At 47.3% G+C, this 16,451-nt stretch overlaps 1 protein-coding gene across 2 annotated transcripts in view; it reads right to left on the bottom strand.

Moving 5' to 3' along the window:
* The window catches only part of GALNT18 (polypeptide N-acetylgalactosaminyltransferase 18), a 424,313-nt gene that overhangs the window by 224,203 nt on the left and 183,659 nt on the right, over positions 1 to 16,451 (bottom strand). The window lies entirely within an intron of this gene.

Below are 16,451 nucleotides of genomic sequence, written 5' to 3'. Positions count from 1 at the left end.
GTGTTGCTTCCTAGGTGGAAAGTTTGTTTGCACAGAAGTTTGATTTACTTGGAGTTATATTGTGTTGTTTAAGTGTTCCCTTTATTATTATTTTTTTAAGCAGTGTATTTTGATGTGGCATGCTTTTTTGGGAAACCAATTTGACAGCAGCTGAGCTATTGTTGTATCTGAATAGAAGCAATATAGCTCCATTGGCTACAGTGCAATCTGGAGTAAATCTTCTTTAGGATGATTTCTAATCCCCGTTACATGAATTACATACACATCTGATCTGAATTGGTTCCCAGAAGAACCAATCGGTGAGGTTAGCAGATTTTTAGCAGTTGAATGTCTCACACTGAAATTCATTATTCAGTACTGGAGTTGAATTTGCAAACCCTTGGAAAGAAGAAAATATAACTCGAGGGGTTTAAAAAATGTGCTTAATCAGATCTGAAATTAGACCCTTTTTATACAATCATTGCTTTATATCAAAAAGAATGAGTTGGGTTGATCACTGCAGGCAGAAGTAATTTTTGTTTTATTTGAACCTTTTCCCCCTCTCTATCAATTGACACCATCTGGTACAATTTGGGAAATCCAATCCATGAAAACTTCAGGGAAATGAGCACACTATGAATCTTGCTATAAGCATGCCAGAAGACATCTGAAGACTCATTCCCTTGCTAGCAAGGATTCCTCTCTGCTTGCAGAACAGTTCCGCTCTGTGTCCATTGATCTCCCAGATGGTCTTCTCCAGGAATTTACGCATTGCTGTGATGCTCATCAAGCATTATATTTATGTAAGCCAGGCATTCTAAGAATTGAAATGGAGCTCAAGTGAAAAAGAGAAGGCATCCTTGGGGGACTCTGTAAAAGTAAACATGATTTATGCATATTGCAAAATGCATCTTGCAGAAGAGACGGAGTAACGACTCGGACACAAGAGCTGGATTTAAACTTGGGTCATTTTTATTATAATAAATTTGCATAATTTATTAATTAAATTAGCATGGATTAGCATAAATTTGCATAAATCAACATACTCAACTATGACCCGGAAACAGTGGACCTGCAGGGTCAAACAAATACTTCCGGGGCGGAAATGACGTAAAAGGTCAACATTCCTGGGCAACTATGGGCGTAGTCGATGCTGGTCCAGGTGAGGGACCTCTCCCTCACCTGAGACCCTGCCATGCCCTCGCATGAGGGGGGTCCCGCCGGCTCACCCCTACCCTGGGACTTCAATAGCGGGACCCAAAGACAGGTTCCCCCCAAGTGCGCAGGTAGCACCCACCATGGGCTTGGAGAGAACCTGTCAATCATCCCCAAAGATGCCCAAGGGAGAACGCGCAGTTGCTGAAACCACCCAGATTTCCGCCCCTAACCTGCCTACCCAATGACCAGAGGCAGAGGTAAGCCAATTAACCTAATTAAACACAAACACCCCCTAACCGCACATCCATCTCCCCAGTGTGGAATGGGCGAAAAAACAGCCTGGCCTAATGGGCGAGGCTGCAAAAAATTCCCATTCGGCCCCCGAAGGCGACCCACTAGGCACACTGCAAAATAGGGAAGGGCGGGTGGGTGTCTGCTCTTAGCATCAGGTCCGGGCGAACAGGCTTTCTTCCCGGCCTGCTGTCCCTTAAATAGGGCCAGCAGGCCCCGCCCGGACCCGACGTCATGCCCGGCCACGTGGGAAGGGCATTCTCGGCCGAAATCTCGCCTCGCGAGATTTCAGCCGAAAACAAGATGGCGGCCGCCATCGGAAGGGTCCGAGTCTGCCCGGCCCTTCCGCAACAGCGCCGTGGGGCCGGTAAGTCAGCTGGCGATATTGCAGAAGAGACGGAGTAACGACTCGGACACAAGAGCTGGATTTAAACTTGGGTCATTTTTATTATAATAAATTCGCATAATTTATTAATTAAATTAGCATGGATTAGCATAAATTTGCATAAATCAACATACTCAACTATGACCCGGAAACAGTGGACCTGCAGGGTCAAACAAATACTTCCGGGGCGGAAATGACGTAAAAGGTCAACATTCCTGGGCAACTATGGGCGTAGTCGATGCTGGTCCAGGTGAGGGACCTCTCCCTCACCTGAGACCCTGCCATGCCCTCGCATGAGGGGGGGTCCCGCCGGCTCACCCCTACCCTGGGACTTCAATAGCGGGACCCAAAGACAGGTTCCCCCCAAGTGCGCAGGTAGCACCCACCATGGGCTTGGAGAGAACCTGTCAATCATCCCCAAAGATGCCCAAGGGAGAACGCGCAGTTGCTGAAACCACCCAGATTTCCGCCCCTAACCTGCCACGGAGCGGGGGTCAGATCTCTATCTTGGCCCCCCGACTCCCCCCTCTATCCGCGCCAGCTCACGCAGAGACACTGCAGGTCCAAAAGGGAAAATGGCGTTCCTCAGTTCTGACAGAGGAAGACCAGCAGCCAGGTAAAGCCACAGCTGATCTATGGTGATGCGGGGATGGGCCACACCACCCCGCTTAACTTTCTGACTACCGTACCCTGGCCTTAACTCCCCGTCTAACCCGGTGAAGGGCCCTAAGGGAAAATGGCGACCCACCAGCGATCCCCCAAGAGGATCCCGACCACACCACCTGCGTGGAGGGCCGCACAGTGCGAAGCCACCGCAGGCTTCGCGAACCTGGCAGATCGAAAACGACCCCCAGGCCCACACCGGTCCTTGCCACCACGGTGCAAGGCCCACTACCTGGGCGCCGCAATGGGATGCAGCCCTCCCAGTACCATCTGGGCGCAGCAATGGGATGCCGCCCTCCCAGCACCAACTGGGCGCAGCAATGGGATGCCGCCCTCCCAGCACACATCCAGGCACAGCAATGGGACGCCGCCCCCGGCACTAACTGGGCGCAGCAATGAGATGCCGCCCTCCCAGCACTAACTGGGCGCAGCAATGGAATGCCGCCCTCCCAGCACATATCCAGGCGCAGCAATGGGATGCCGACCCCCGGCACCGGCTGGGCGCAGCAATGGGATGCCGCCCTCCCAGTCCCAACTGGGCGCAGCAATGGGATGCCGCCCTCCCAGCACCAACTGGGCGCAGCAATGGGATGCCGCCCTCCCAGCACACCTCTGAGCGCAACAATGGGATGCCGCCCCTGGCCACCGACTGGGCGCAGCAATGGGATGCCGCCCTCCCAGCCCCACTGGGCGCAGCAATGGGATGCCGCCCCCCCGACACCACCTGGGCGCAGCAATGGGATGCTGTCCTCCCAGGACAAACTGGGCGCAGCAACGTGATGTCACCCTCCCAGCACCTCCTGGGCGCAGCAATGGGATGCCGCCCTCCCAGTACCACCTGGGCGCAGCAATGGGATGCCGCCCTCCCAGCAATAGCGGTGGAAACGCCCGTCCCACCGCACACCCCGTCTCCCCAGCCAGACAGCCAGGACCCAGCCGCCACGACGGCAGGGTCCCCACCCCGATGGTAACTTGTTGCTGAGTGGTCTCGGAGCGCTCTGACCCCAAGCAACACCGTCGGTCGCGTCCTGGCGGGGTTGAAGAGAAGGGGACAAAGGAGGAACCTGGCCTAAGATCTTACCCGGACCCTCAACAGGCCGTTCGTACCCTAAAACAGGCCGTTGACCGCCGGCGGGCGACTTCCCGAATCCTCCGTATCGAGAGGCCGTTACCGCACTAGTGGCAGCGCCTCTCGAGAACGAGCGTTCCCGAATGGCGGGGATCCATACGTGGCCTGGCCAAACCCTACATACTAGCACCCACCTACTAAAATAATGAGATGGAAGGCACCAAATTGACCCGGCGGCCCGCGATGCGGCCCCGGCCCAACTTTCCCGCACAGTCACACTGCGGAAGACGCCATAAAACCAATAACCCCGCCCCCGCCTTAAACAAGGCGAAGCCGGTCAACCTGGACCTAATAGTCCCAACCGAAAGGCCAAGCTGCCTAAGCTGGACACCAATATGGCCAGGTACACAACTGGGGCAGGCCAGCTATAGGGGTAGCCCGTATACTGCCTGCCATCCCAAACAGTTCACCTGCCCGCTGCGAAGCCCCCCCCCTGGGTGCCAGACACTCCCAAGAGTGCCGCAGCCCAGGAAGCCTCGCCTCTTTACTGCACAGTAGCCCCCCGGCCCCTAGGTGGACAGGAAAAGCCGCTGGCGACATCCGTGCCCGCAGGGCCAGGGTCCGAAACCAGGACAACTGACCATGGGCCGAGGCGTCACAACCCCGTTATCTAACCCGGGGACATGCCTAGCTAAAAACAGTGTGGTCAGGGACAAGGACCTGTGCCCAAAAAATAATTGGCGGACAAGCCGCATGACCCTGTCCCTTTTGGAGGACAGGGCGTTCACAACACGGACAACCACTAGGCTGTCACACCAAAATGCACAGTCCTGTCCCCCAAACCGCTCACCCCAAAGCTCTAGAGCCACTATCAAGGGGGAGAGCTACCAAAAGGGTCAAATCCCTAACCGAAGGAGAGGCCCCCATTAGGAGGCCACGCAGACCAGCCCACTGGTCACCCAACACAACCCAAAGCGCGAGTACATGCCGTACCAGAGCACAACTGCAAATCAGCTTCCAAAAGAAGCTCTTGCTTCCCAAAAAGACAACCCATTAAAACGTTTTAAGAACTCCGCCACACGCAGAGGTCAGCCCTGACCCCTGCACATAAGCGGGTACGATAATGGGGCAAACAGAGCCCCTTCATCGCAGTACATGACCACCTAGAAAAAACCCTGCCCGGCACCCCGACCCGGCGGGCAAAATGAAGTATCCCAGCTAGGTCCCGGAGCTGCGGAAGAGTGACCTTCCCGCAGCCCCAGAACCATACCAAGGTGATCCCTGATTTGTGCCAACTTGACCAGGGGCAAACTAGAAGATTGCACCTCTGAGTCCAATTCAATACCGAGGAAGGTAATCCCGGTGGCGGGGCCCTCGGTCCCCGTAGAGGCTAAAGGCACCCCCAACAGAGCGCAAAGGGCTTCGAAGACCCGCATTGGAGCAAAGCAGTGCTCTGCACGCGCAGTTCCCGCCATCAAGAAACCCTCAAGGTAGTGAACGCCGAGCCCGGGCCGCTGCGCCCCTTGAGCGCCCACTCCAAGAAGGTGCTCGAGCTCTCCCAAAAGAGAGCATGAGAGGGAGCCACCCGTGGGTAAAACCCCCGATCACTTAAAAACACCCATGAAATGGAAGCCCAACAGCGCGAAGCCGTCCGGGTGCATAGGGAAGAGCCGGGATGCTGACTTAATGTCGCATTTATCCATAAGGGCTCCATCCCCACACTGCATTACCATGGCCACGACCGCCTCCAAGGATGCGAAGCCGGCCAAACAAAGTTCGTCAGGAACGAAAACCTTCACTGACTCCCTTTTAAGAAAAAACGAGTGGTGAATCAACCTAGATTCATCACCCACCTATCAGGGGACCCCCCTGAATGGGGAGACCCCAAGATTCGTGAAGGGCGGCTCCGGGAAGGGCCCAAGGCCCCTCCCCATGGCCACCTCTTATGCTGTCCCGGACCGAACAAGCCGTTATGTCCCACAACCAACCGGAGGTTGTTGAACCGAAAGGCCTGCCCGAACCCCCCATGTAAGGGATCCCGAATCCCTTAGAGAAACCTAGCAAGAGAGCGGCCGCTCTCGAGCAGGGGTGGTCGTCCATCAACCAACCCCATTGTTGTTGTTGTAGTTGTTGTTATAATTAAATGGGCTGGGCCCAGTTTCCCCCCCCCCCGTAGGTGGGGCTTGCCCTTTCAGGGCAGGGGTACATTGCAGCGGCATGGGAGCCCCGCCTTCCCGCACGCATGGCTATACATACAAAAAGGGGGGAAACAAGTCCCTCTGCCGCAAGCCCAGGACAATGCAGCGAAAGGGTCCCACCCTGTGGTGGCCCCCTTGCCCAATCTCCCTGGCCCCGACGGGTAAGCCGTCAAAAGGGGCGGAGGCCCTCTGGCCAGGGTTGGCGGTCAAACCCCCTGCCCCCAAAGCACCAGGCCCCGGCAAAAGCTGCCCCAGGGGCCTGTGCTCTCGCACTAGGAGCCAGGGGGGGGGGAAGGGGGCAAACCTGGTTAGGAGTCCCCCACCCCCCCGAAAAAACGCCATAGAATAGAATTTTCTTGGCCAAGTGTGATTGGACACACAAGGAATTTGTCTTGGTGCCTATGCTCTCAAGGTACATAAATGAAATATACATTTGTCAAGAATCATGTGGTACAACACTTAATGATTGTCATAGGGGCCAAATAAGCAATGAAGAAGCAATATTAATAAAAATCTTAGGATATATTCAGAGTAGTTCCTGTTTGCTGCTCTGATCTCCCTTGTTAATATTTTTCTGGCCTGATTAAGTGAAATAATAGCTGTAATGAAGTTTGTCCATGATCTACTGAAATAGTAAAGGCCTGGAACAAACTTCCCGCAGACCCAGTAGCTGAATCCACAGCAACAGCGTTCAAACATGCCTGGGACAAACATACAGCCATCCCAGGACAAAATACAGAAACAGGACAAGGGCAGACTAGAGGGACCCATAGGTCTTTTCCTGCCTATGTCCATGCTTGCCTACAAATATATGACATCGTTCCAACCATCATCAGTCTCATTAGGAGTATGATTAATATGTGCCATGGTTCTTAATTTACACCTGAGGGAACTGGGGCCCCCAGGCCCCAAGAGGGCAGCAAAAGGCCTCTGCCCAAACAGGCAGCGCAGCAGCATGAAGCTGCCACCGAGGGCCCAACCGTCCTCCTTTTTATTTTATGTTGTGTTTTATTTTGATTGTTTTTGGGGGCCACGAACCGGGAGGGGCCGCACACGCAAGCCCCCACCCTAGCCCCCCACGTCCCCAAGGGGGCTGCCACAAGGATCCCCCCCCAAAATAGGGGGGGGCAACAGCCAAACGGCCTTCCCGCCGGACCCGAAGCCCCCAAACCGTTCCCCGAGCCTCCGATGAGGCTCTCAAAATGGCGACCGCAACACGCGGCCGCCTGTTACGTGGGGGTGGGGGCCTCACGCGGGACTCCTGCCGCAAGCCCGTTGCTGCCCAAGACTCCTTGAAAATGTGCAGACCGGCAGCCTCGGATGGGCGAAGCGAGCGACAAGCAGTGCCCCAAGCCTCTAACGAGGCCCGAAATGACGGCCGCCTCACGCGGGCCGCCGAAAGGCTCCAAGAGCAGACAGCCGAGTGTCTGCTCTTAGCATCAGGTCCGGGCGAACAGGCTTTCTTCCCGGCCTGCTGTCCCTTAAATAGGGCCAGCAGGCCCCGCCCGGACCCGACGTCATGCCCGGCCACGTGGGAAGGGCATTCTCGGCCGAAATCTCGCCTCGCGAGATTTCGGCCGAAAACAAGATGGCGGCCGCCATCGGAAGGGTCCGAGTCTGCCCGGCCCTTCCGCAACAGCGCCGTGGGGCCGGTAAGTCAGCCGGCGATATTCTGTGAGCTTCATTATGTAAACTATGCTGCTTCTTAATAGAATTCATAAAGAAACTCACAAGACTCTAGACCTGAGTATTGCTCAGGTTTGAGGAGTTGCAGAAAATATCCAGTGACATAAAATTGGCCCTTGATTTCCCCCCCCCCGAAACATAGGAGATTGACGGCAGAAAAAGACCTCATGGTCCATCTAGTCTGCCCTCATGCTATTTCCTGTATTTTATCTTAGGGTGGATCTATGTTTATCCCAGGCATGTTTAAATTCAGTTACTGTGGATTTACCAACCACGTCTGCTGGAAGTTTTGTTTCCAAGCATGTACTACTCTTTCAGTAAAATAATATTTTCTTACGTTGCTTCTGATCTTTCCCCCAACTAACTTCAGATTGTGTCCCCTTCTTCTTGTGTTCACTTTCCTATTAAAAACACTTCCCTCCTGAACTTTATTTAACCCTTTAACATATTTTAATGTTTTGATCATGTCCCCCCTTTTGCTTCTGTCCTCCTGATAAGTTTTCTGCTTAAGACCTTCCACCATTTTTGTAGCCCATCTTTGGATCTGTTCAATTTTATCAATATCTTTTTTCCATACTGCCCCTAAGATTCCTGATGAAAGTAAACAAGGGATATAAAAGTAGTGCTCAACTTACAAACATTTGTTTAATGACCGTTCAAAGTTACATGAGCACTGAAAAATGATTTATTACTTACGAGTGATGATTTATCACAGGTCATTACACTTACTTTAATAGAGTTTTAACAGAGTTAGAAGGGATCTCGCAGGTCATCTAGTCAAATCCCCCTACCCAAGCAGGAGACCCTACATGTGCCTCTATCTGGGATTGAACTCACAACCTCCTGATTGTGAGGCAAGAGCTCTCTGCAGTCACATATTCAAAATTCAGGTGCTCCCTGTTTATATACAGTAGTTTGTTGATGGGGGACTCACTGGGACAGATGTTACCTAGTTTGGTAATAAAACATCTGCAAGCAAACATCCAAGTTCAGAGTACACCAAGAACTCTTTAATACTTACCAAACAACAATATTGGCCTAAACCAGACCTGGACAAGGGGCAACCTGCGGGGCCGCAGCCAGCCTGACCGCTGTCTGTGACCAGCCCACCCACCAATGTTCCCTCTAAGGCGCGCGGCTGCACACACAAAACACTCCACAGTCTTTTCCAAGGCTGCGCTGAGGAATTGGTGCGGTCGGAGTTGGGGGGAAGCAGCAAGGAAAGTGCGGGGAAGTCATACCCCCCTATGCCCCTTTTTTACACTTATGACTTTCGCATATACAGTATTGGGTAGAACTGAGGTTAATTATATTAGTCCGGTCCTCTAAAACCATCCCAATTTCTCCTGCAGCCCCATGGCAAAGTTAATGCCCACTCCTAGCCTAACTATAGGTACCATGGATTAATAATGTTTTAGTCTTTTGAAAATGAGTTTTAGCCTTTCCTTACCATCATTCATAAGCACTCCTCATGCCAAATGATATTTCCAACTGGAAGATGCACACAGAGAGATACTGAGAGATGACAATTTACTCTAGTGATTTCTAAAATCTGCTATTTCACTTTTGCCTAGTGGGAAAGATTACTATTAACCGGTGCAAATGAGACCATACATCTGATTTGGTTAGTGTCAAATTTAATTTACCCTCCTGAATAGCAGGCAGGTCTGAAAACTCAGCAGGGCCTATTAATAGTCCCACAGCTACCTCAAGACTTGTTGTATGGAATAAAAAATAATTGTGACGCGCTGGAAAAATGCATTGAGGAACTGTTATTGATGTTTTTTGTCTTTTAAATGTATAGCTAGTTCTATCATACTGGGGTAGAGAGGAGCATATATTACTACCTACGTTGCTTCTGCTCAGCTTCTAATCATCGCTCTCTCTGAATCACGAAGCACTGTGTAACTAAATTGCAGAGAAGAGATGCTGGCACAAAGATGTAGGAGAAATTAACTGGAACATGTCCAAGGAAAACAATCTTCCCGACTGGTAAATCTGCTGATAAATCTGTACAACAGAAGACCTGTTGGCACAGGCAATTCAACTCCACTCAAAAGGAAGGGGAGACGTCGCCATATAGGAGGAGAGAAGGCTTTCAAGGTTAAACCCTTCACTGTGTATTTCCTGCCTATCTAATTACAAGCAAACAATAGATACAAACTCAGGGTAAACTGCTCCAAACTCAATTACAGAAAATGCAACTTCAGCAATAGAGTGGTCAATGCCTGGAATGCTCTACCTGATTCCATTGTTACTCCCTCAAACCCACATAGCTTTAACCTTAGACTGTCTATGGAGGGACCTCACCCCATTCCTAAGCGGTCTGTAAGTGGGCGTAAGAAACACATGCCATTAATGGAATTAGTAGCTTCCTAGGGCAGTCAATCGCTGACAATTCTACTTCAACCAGGCCATAAAGGGCTGCAGACAAGAATCTGACAACCTCTTGGGTTTGCAAGAAGGGTTATGGATTTTGAGATGTTTAAAATTTGAAGGGCTCTCCTGGTTGAAAGAAGTTTGAACCTCACACTCGAGGTACATCTCAGAAATTAAACTGAAAGCAACTTAGAGATTGGAGGGTACTTTTCATCTTTGCAGTGTTTCCTTTAAAAATTGCACATTTCCTTCCGTATTTGGAGAGAGCTGAGAATTTACTGACTTGTGTAGCTATTTATATCGGGATCTGGCCAATGGGCTTTATAAACTTCACCAACCCTATCAGAGTGCTTGAGGGTGGAGAATTTCTCAAAAAACACAAGCTAATATTGTAGTACAGTGTTACCTCTATTTACAAACTGAATTCATTCCGTGACCAGGTTCTTAAGTAGAAAAGTTTGGAAGAAGAAGCAATTTTCACATAGGAATCAATGTAAAAGCAAATAATGCATGCGATCGGGGAAACCACAGGGAGAGCGGAAGCCCTGTTTCCTCCCAGGAGATTCCTAGAGAGGCCCCATGGAGGCTTCTCCCCACCTTTTCCGGTCCTGTTTCCTCCCAGTAGATTCCTAGAGAGGCCGCACAGAGACTTCTCTCTGCCTTTTCTGGTTACCGTTTCAGAGGCTTGGGTTTGTAAATGGAAAATGGTTCTTGAGAAGAGGCAAAAAAATCTTGAACACCCGGTTCTTATATAGAAAAGTCCATAAGTAGAGGTGTTCTTAGGTAGAGGTACCACTGTATATTCTTATCCTTTATTAAGTCTCAGTCTATCAACTCTGACCTGTGATATGATCCCTGATGGTCCTGATGTGAACTTCTTAGCTATTTTAGTGCCCCTTCAGTGTCTTTCTCCACATTCTATACACATTCTCCACATCAGTGTTTTTTAATCAGTGTGCCGCGGCACCCTAGTGTGCCGTGAGACATGGTCAGGTGTGCCGCGAAGCTCAGAGAGAAAGCAAGCAAGAGAGAGAGAAAGCAAGAGAGAAAGCAAGCAAGAGAGAGAGAAAGCAAGAGAGAAAGAAAGCAAGAGAGAGAGAGAGAAAAAGCAGGAGAGAGAGAAAGAGAGAGAGAGAGCAAGAGAGAGAAAGAAAGCAGGAGAGAGAGAGAAAGAGAGGGATAGAAGGCGAGAGAGAGAAAGACATAGAGGGAGGTAGGGAGGGAGAGAGAAAGAGAGCAAAAAAGAGAGGAAGGAAGGAAGAGAAAGAAAGAGAGAGAGAGAGAGAAAGAAAGGAGGAAGGAACAGAAAGAGGGAGGGAGAAAGAAATAGAGCAAAGGGGAGGAAGAGAGAGAGAGATAATTTTTTTGTCCAAACTTTTTTTAGCCGCCCCCCCCCCCCCCAGCTCAATGTGCCCCAGGGTTTCGTAAATGTAAAAAATGTGCTGCGGCTCAAAAAAGGTTGAAAATCACTGCTCCACATGACCTATAAAGCCCTTCATGGCATCGGGCCAGAATATCTCCGAGACTGCCTTGTGCCGCACAAATCCCAGCGACCAGTTAGGTCCCACAGAGTTGGCCTTCTCTGGGTCCCGTCAATGAAACAATGTTGTCTGGTGGGACCCAAGGGAAGAGCCTTCTCTGTGGCAGCCCTGACCCTCTGGAACCAGCTCCCCCCGGAGATTAAAATTGACCCCACCCTCCTTGTCTTTTGTAAACTTCTTAAAACCCACCTCTGCCACTATGCATGGGGGAACTGAGACATCTCCCCCGGGCCTATACAGTTTATGCATGGTATGTTTGTGTGCATGTTTTGTTTTTAATAAGAGGTTTTTAGTGACTTTTAATTATTAGATTTGTTATATATAGTGTTATTATTGTTGTGAGCCACCCCGAGTCTATGGAGAGGGGCTGCATACAAATCTAATTAATAATAATAATAATAATAATAATAATAATAATAATAATAATAATAATAATTCTCCCTTTTTATTAAAACATATCCTGTCTTCTTTCAGTTGCCTCTTTGTCTCTACCTTGCCTTGCCTTGAGTAATGTATTTAGTGCTTCTTCTTTGTTGGGTAAGCAGACTGAGACAGCAAAGTTGTTGTTAGAGAACTGGATATAACATATTTCTTTACATTGTTATACCTGTTATATTTCTATAACAGGTATTGCAACAATGCTATACAAACTCCTGTCATTTTTGGCACCTAAGAGCCTGTTGCAGAAGCAACTGATTAAGCTTCATTCCTACGACAGACTTACCCTCTTCATCAGTCCCACTACAGGATCTGACAAACAAGGGATTGCAGGATGATAGGTTTTCTGTATCTAGCAAGAGCTTACTTCTTAAACAGTTTTTTGAAGTTTTTAGGTTGAAGTCGGATGTTCTCTGAACTGGTTCCGCTCAGCTTCTTGGACGACTTTTTACTGCACAAATTGAGAGCGGCTTGTGTTCTCCTTTCCTCAACTTCGCCATCTTTGCTTTAAAGGAAACAAAACGTACTGCTAGGAAACTCTGGAAGATATTGGACTGAAAAGTTTCTGGGTTAATATTTTCTAAGCGGTGTCACCATTTTTACCATTTTCATCCCGTTCCGTCAAAAACTGCAGGCATTCAAAACTTCCCCATTGTAACCTATGGGCAATTTTTTTAAAAAAACTAATTGAACCTTGACATTGGTTCAAATTAAACTTACCGTAATTGTCCTTGACTATTGAATCTCAAATATGAACTGAATCTTCCTGGCTTACATGCTAATAATAAACTGCCATACTGCAGCCAATAATTTCTTCCCATAGGCTTGGAATTGGCATCCAATCTACTCAGCAAAGACTGCAAGGCAGGAACTGACAGTGGGTCGTTTCAATGTTTTGGATTTTAGTCCCCAAATGCTGGCTCCAAGCACCTGGCTCCTGATTTGGCCACTATTTTAATTGTCCCAAACTGCCATGAGGGAAATTAATATGGTTGCTGTGTCAGTAAGTCATGTTGTGCAGTCCCTGCAGTGCTGTCAACCCCACTGCTTAGCTGTCACTATTCTAGTATTGCTGTCAGGCTGTGCAAGCCACCTGTTTAGCTACAGTGCTGAAAAAAATATCAGATTCTGGCACAAGAACTGTTTTAACAGCTCTGTGTTGTCTGGGTCATTTATGCTGGGACCATTTTTTTTTACTGAGATTGGCTGGATCTTTTTCGTTAGCTGTAAAGCCACACTTTCCTTCAAAGGTAATGTTTGGATCAGCCCTCTGATACCTGCATCTTGGGAGGGGGAAAAATCCTCCTCCTTGAAGTTCTGGAATTCCAGAAATGGACCTGTTTCTGGCCTCTTAAGGGCCTCTGGAGCCTGGAGATGCACCCCACCCTCCACGCATGACCAGCAGATACCCAAAAATCAGATGGCTGGCGGGAGGCGCATGCATGATGGAGCTGAGCTCGTCGACAGCTTGCATGCCCACACAGAAGGCTCTGCATGCCACCTGTGACATGTGTGCCATAGATTCACCATCACAGACATAAGTATGAAGTATACAGTGGCACCTCTACCTAAGAACAACTCTACTTAAGAACTTTTCTAGATAAGAACCGGGTGTTCAAGGGTTTTTTGCCTCTTCTTAAGAACCATTTTCTACTTAAGAACCTGAGCCCGGAAAAATTTCCCAGGAAATTTGAGAGCATCACGAAGGCCCAGCCAGTTTCCTGTTATTCCCCCTGGGTTTCTCTCTCTGGCACAGTGCATGGGAGGAAGCCTCGCGCCAGGTGTATAGGAAGCATGTGCTCCTCCTTGCCGCCTCAGAGTCCCTCTTTTTTAAAAAAACCTTAAAGTTTGGGATTTTTTTTATTCCCCTCACATTATCTTCTTCCTTCGGCAGCGACTCTCCTCCTCCTCTTCTTCTTCCTCTTCCTCCCACCCAAATTCCGAGCTTTTATTTCTTTCCTAATAGGTTTGCACACATTATTTGCGTTTACATTGATTTCTATGGGAAAAATTGCTTTTACTTACAAACTTTTCTACTTAAGAACCTGGTCACAGAACAAATTAAGTTTTTAAGTAGAGATACCACTGTACTTTTCTTTTAGCTTGTCTTACTCAGACCAATAGCCCTTATTAAGTCCTTAGTGCCTAGTGGCTTCTGAAGGAAATATAATAAACTAAAGTTGGCTCTGCAAAAGTGGAACTAACAACTGTGGCAAAGACCAAGGAACCAGTGAACCATTCTTTGGAATCTCTTCAGACAAGGACATGGACAGGAGACACATGTGTACACATGTGCTCTGGATGGCTGATCCTCAAGAAGAGACTATGAACCAGCAGTTTTCCACAGTACAACATAAAAATCAGTTGTTTGATTTTAAAATGACATACCAAGAGAGTGACTTTGATATTTTTTTACTATTGGTTTTATTTTAAAAAGAAGAAATGAAGAGAATTAAAATATTATGACAATATTTGAATGAACTGAAATTAAGACTGTTAGAAATAAAAGGAAGAAATATAAGGTTGGTTTATTTGATCAACCAACTTTATGGATATTTTTAATGGACTTTTGTTGTTACCAGGACTAAAGAAATGGTGTTTTATGGATCTGTTTTTAGATATTTGTTTTCTCTTTCTTCCCTCTTTTTTCTTCCTTGCATTTTTCTTTTTTAATTGGTATGTTACTATTACAATAAATCTTAATAAAATTATATTTATGTTACATTTATATCCCTTCTGTTTAACTGTGTCCAATCCTTGGAGACGGCCTGAACAAGTCCCTGCAGGTTTTCAGAAGTAATTTGCCATTGCTCTCTCTTTCCAAGGAATAAAAGAAAGTGCTGGCTCGAGCTCACCCAACTAGCTTTGTGCCAGGGGTCAGTTCCTATTTGCCACATTGCTGTTTCCTATTCGTAGGTCGGGGAAAAAAATTCAAAAAAAGATGGCAGCCCCCACGGACTGGCACCAACCAACTGGGTTGGTGACATCATTATGACGTCACCAGCAGGTCGCTACCCGATCACCCAAACAGGTCTGAACTGGAAGGAACCCACCCCTGCTTTGTGCTAAGGTGGGCCTAGAATTCAGTCTGTCAGTTTCTAACCTGATATCTTCACCACTACACAAACTGAGATCTCCCTCTCACACACCCCTCTCTCTCACACACACTCCTTAGTAGCTGGTAAAGTTGGAAGCTGATATCTTTGTTCAAGCCATTGTTATCCTGCTGAATATGCAGAGAAAGATTTTCTATTGTTCTAGGAGCGCAGAGGGGCAGCCTCAGATTTTAATTTTAGATGCACTTCTGTTTATTTTTGATCTGTTGAAGGGCAAAATGGTGATTCAAAAACAGCTCTTCCTTTCTCAATTCCTATTATGCAACTGTCTTGCTTTTTTAAAAAGCTCTTTAACCATCAGGAATGGGGGGGGGGGAATATCATCACTATGATGGATTTTACAAACCAAAATCAAGGATTTTCCTGCTTCGTTATTTTCATTTGTCACTGTAAATAAATTCAATTTCCCTTCAAATTAATGATAAATATTTTTAATACAATAAATATGACATAAGTCATATTTGGTCCAGTGGTTAAGGTACCAGGCTAGAAACCAGAAAACTATGAATTATAGTCCTGCCTAGTCCTGCCTTATGGATGAAAGCCAGCGGGATAACCTTGAGCCAGTCATTCTGTCTCAGTCCAACCCACCTCACAGGGTTGTCCTTTTAGGGAAAATAGGGAAATATTTTTCTTTTAGGGAAAATAGGAGGAGGAAGTACAGTATTATATTATATATGTTCACCTTCTTGATTTACCTATAAAGGACTGTAATAAAAGTGGGATAAAAGTCTAATAAACTAACTAACTAACTAACTAACTAACTAACTAACTAACTAACTAACTAACTAACTAATCAAATGAAGGAACAAACAAACAAACATTTTTTTTTTATTTTTAGAAACATAGAAACATAGAAGACTGATGGCAGAAAAAGACCTCATGGTCCATCTAGTCTGCCCTTATACCATTTCCTGTATTTTATCTTACAATGGATATATGTTTATCCCAGGCATGTTTAAATTCAGTTACTGTGGATTTAACAACCACGTCTACTGGAAGTTTGTTCCAAGGATCTACTACTCTTTCAATAAAATAATATTTTCTCACGTTGCTTTTGATCTTTCCCCCAACTAACTTCAGATTGTGTCCCCTTGTTCTTGTGTTCACTTTCCTATTAAAAACACTTCCCTCCTGAACCTTATTTAACCCTTTAACATATTTAAACATATTTATATATATAATGGACTCCAGAAATATTAAATTAGTCCTGCTGAGATCAGTGTATAACACCACAGCTAGGTATAAATGTCCAAGTATCGAAGAAAGTATATCAGATTATTGGAGTTTGATGATTTGGATGGAACAAAGACTGATTCAATTCTTAAACTGATTCTAGTTCCCAAATCTCCATGTCTCCCAGTTAATTATGACAGGAATACAACAGATGGCTACCCATATTTTTCTGTGTGACAAATTGTACTTATTTAATCATTTCAGCCTGCTTCCCATTAAAATCTGCAGGAATGAGGATGACAACACATGCCAGATCAAAGGGGTGAAATCAGGTTTTGTCATCCCAAAGGACTGTCAATATAATTTTTATTT

The sequence above is a fragment of the Erythrolamprus reginae genome, chromosome 1, assembly GCF_031021105.1.
Source record: "Erythrolamprus reginae isolate rEryReg1 chromosome 1, rEryReg1.hap1, whole genome shotgun sequence".
NCBI classification, from domain to species: domain Eukaryota; kingdom Metazoa; phylum Chordata; class Lepidosauria; order Squamata; family Dipsadidae; genus Erythrolamprus; species Erythrolamprus reginae.
Note: the sequence above shows the minus strand (reverse complement) of the source record. Positions and strands in the feature narration are given on the sequence as shown.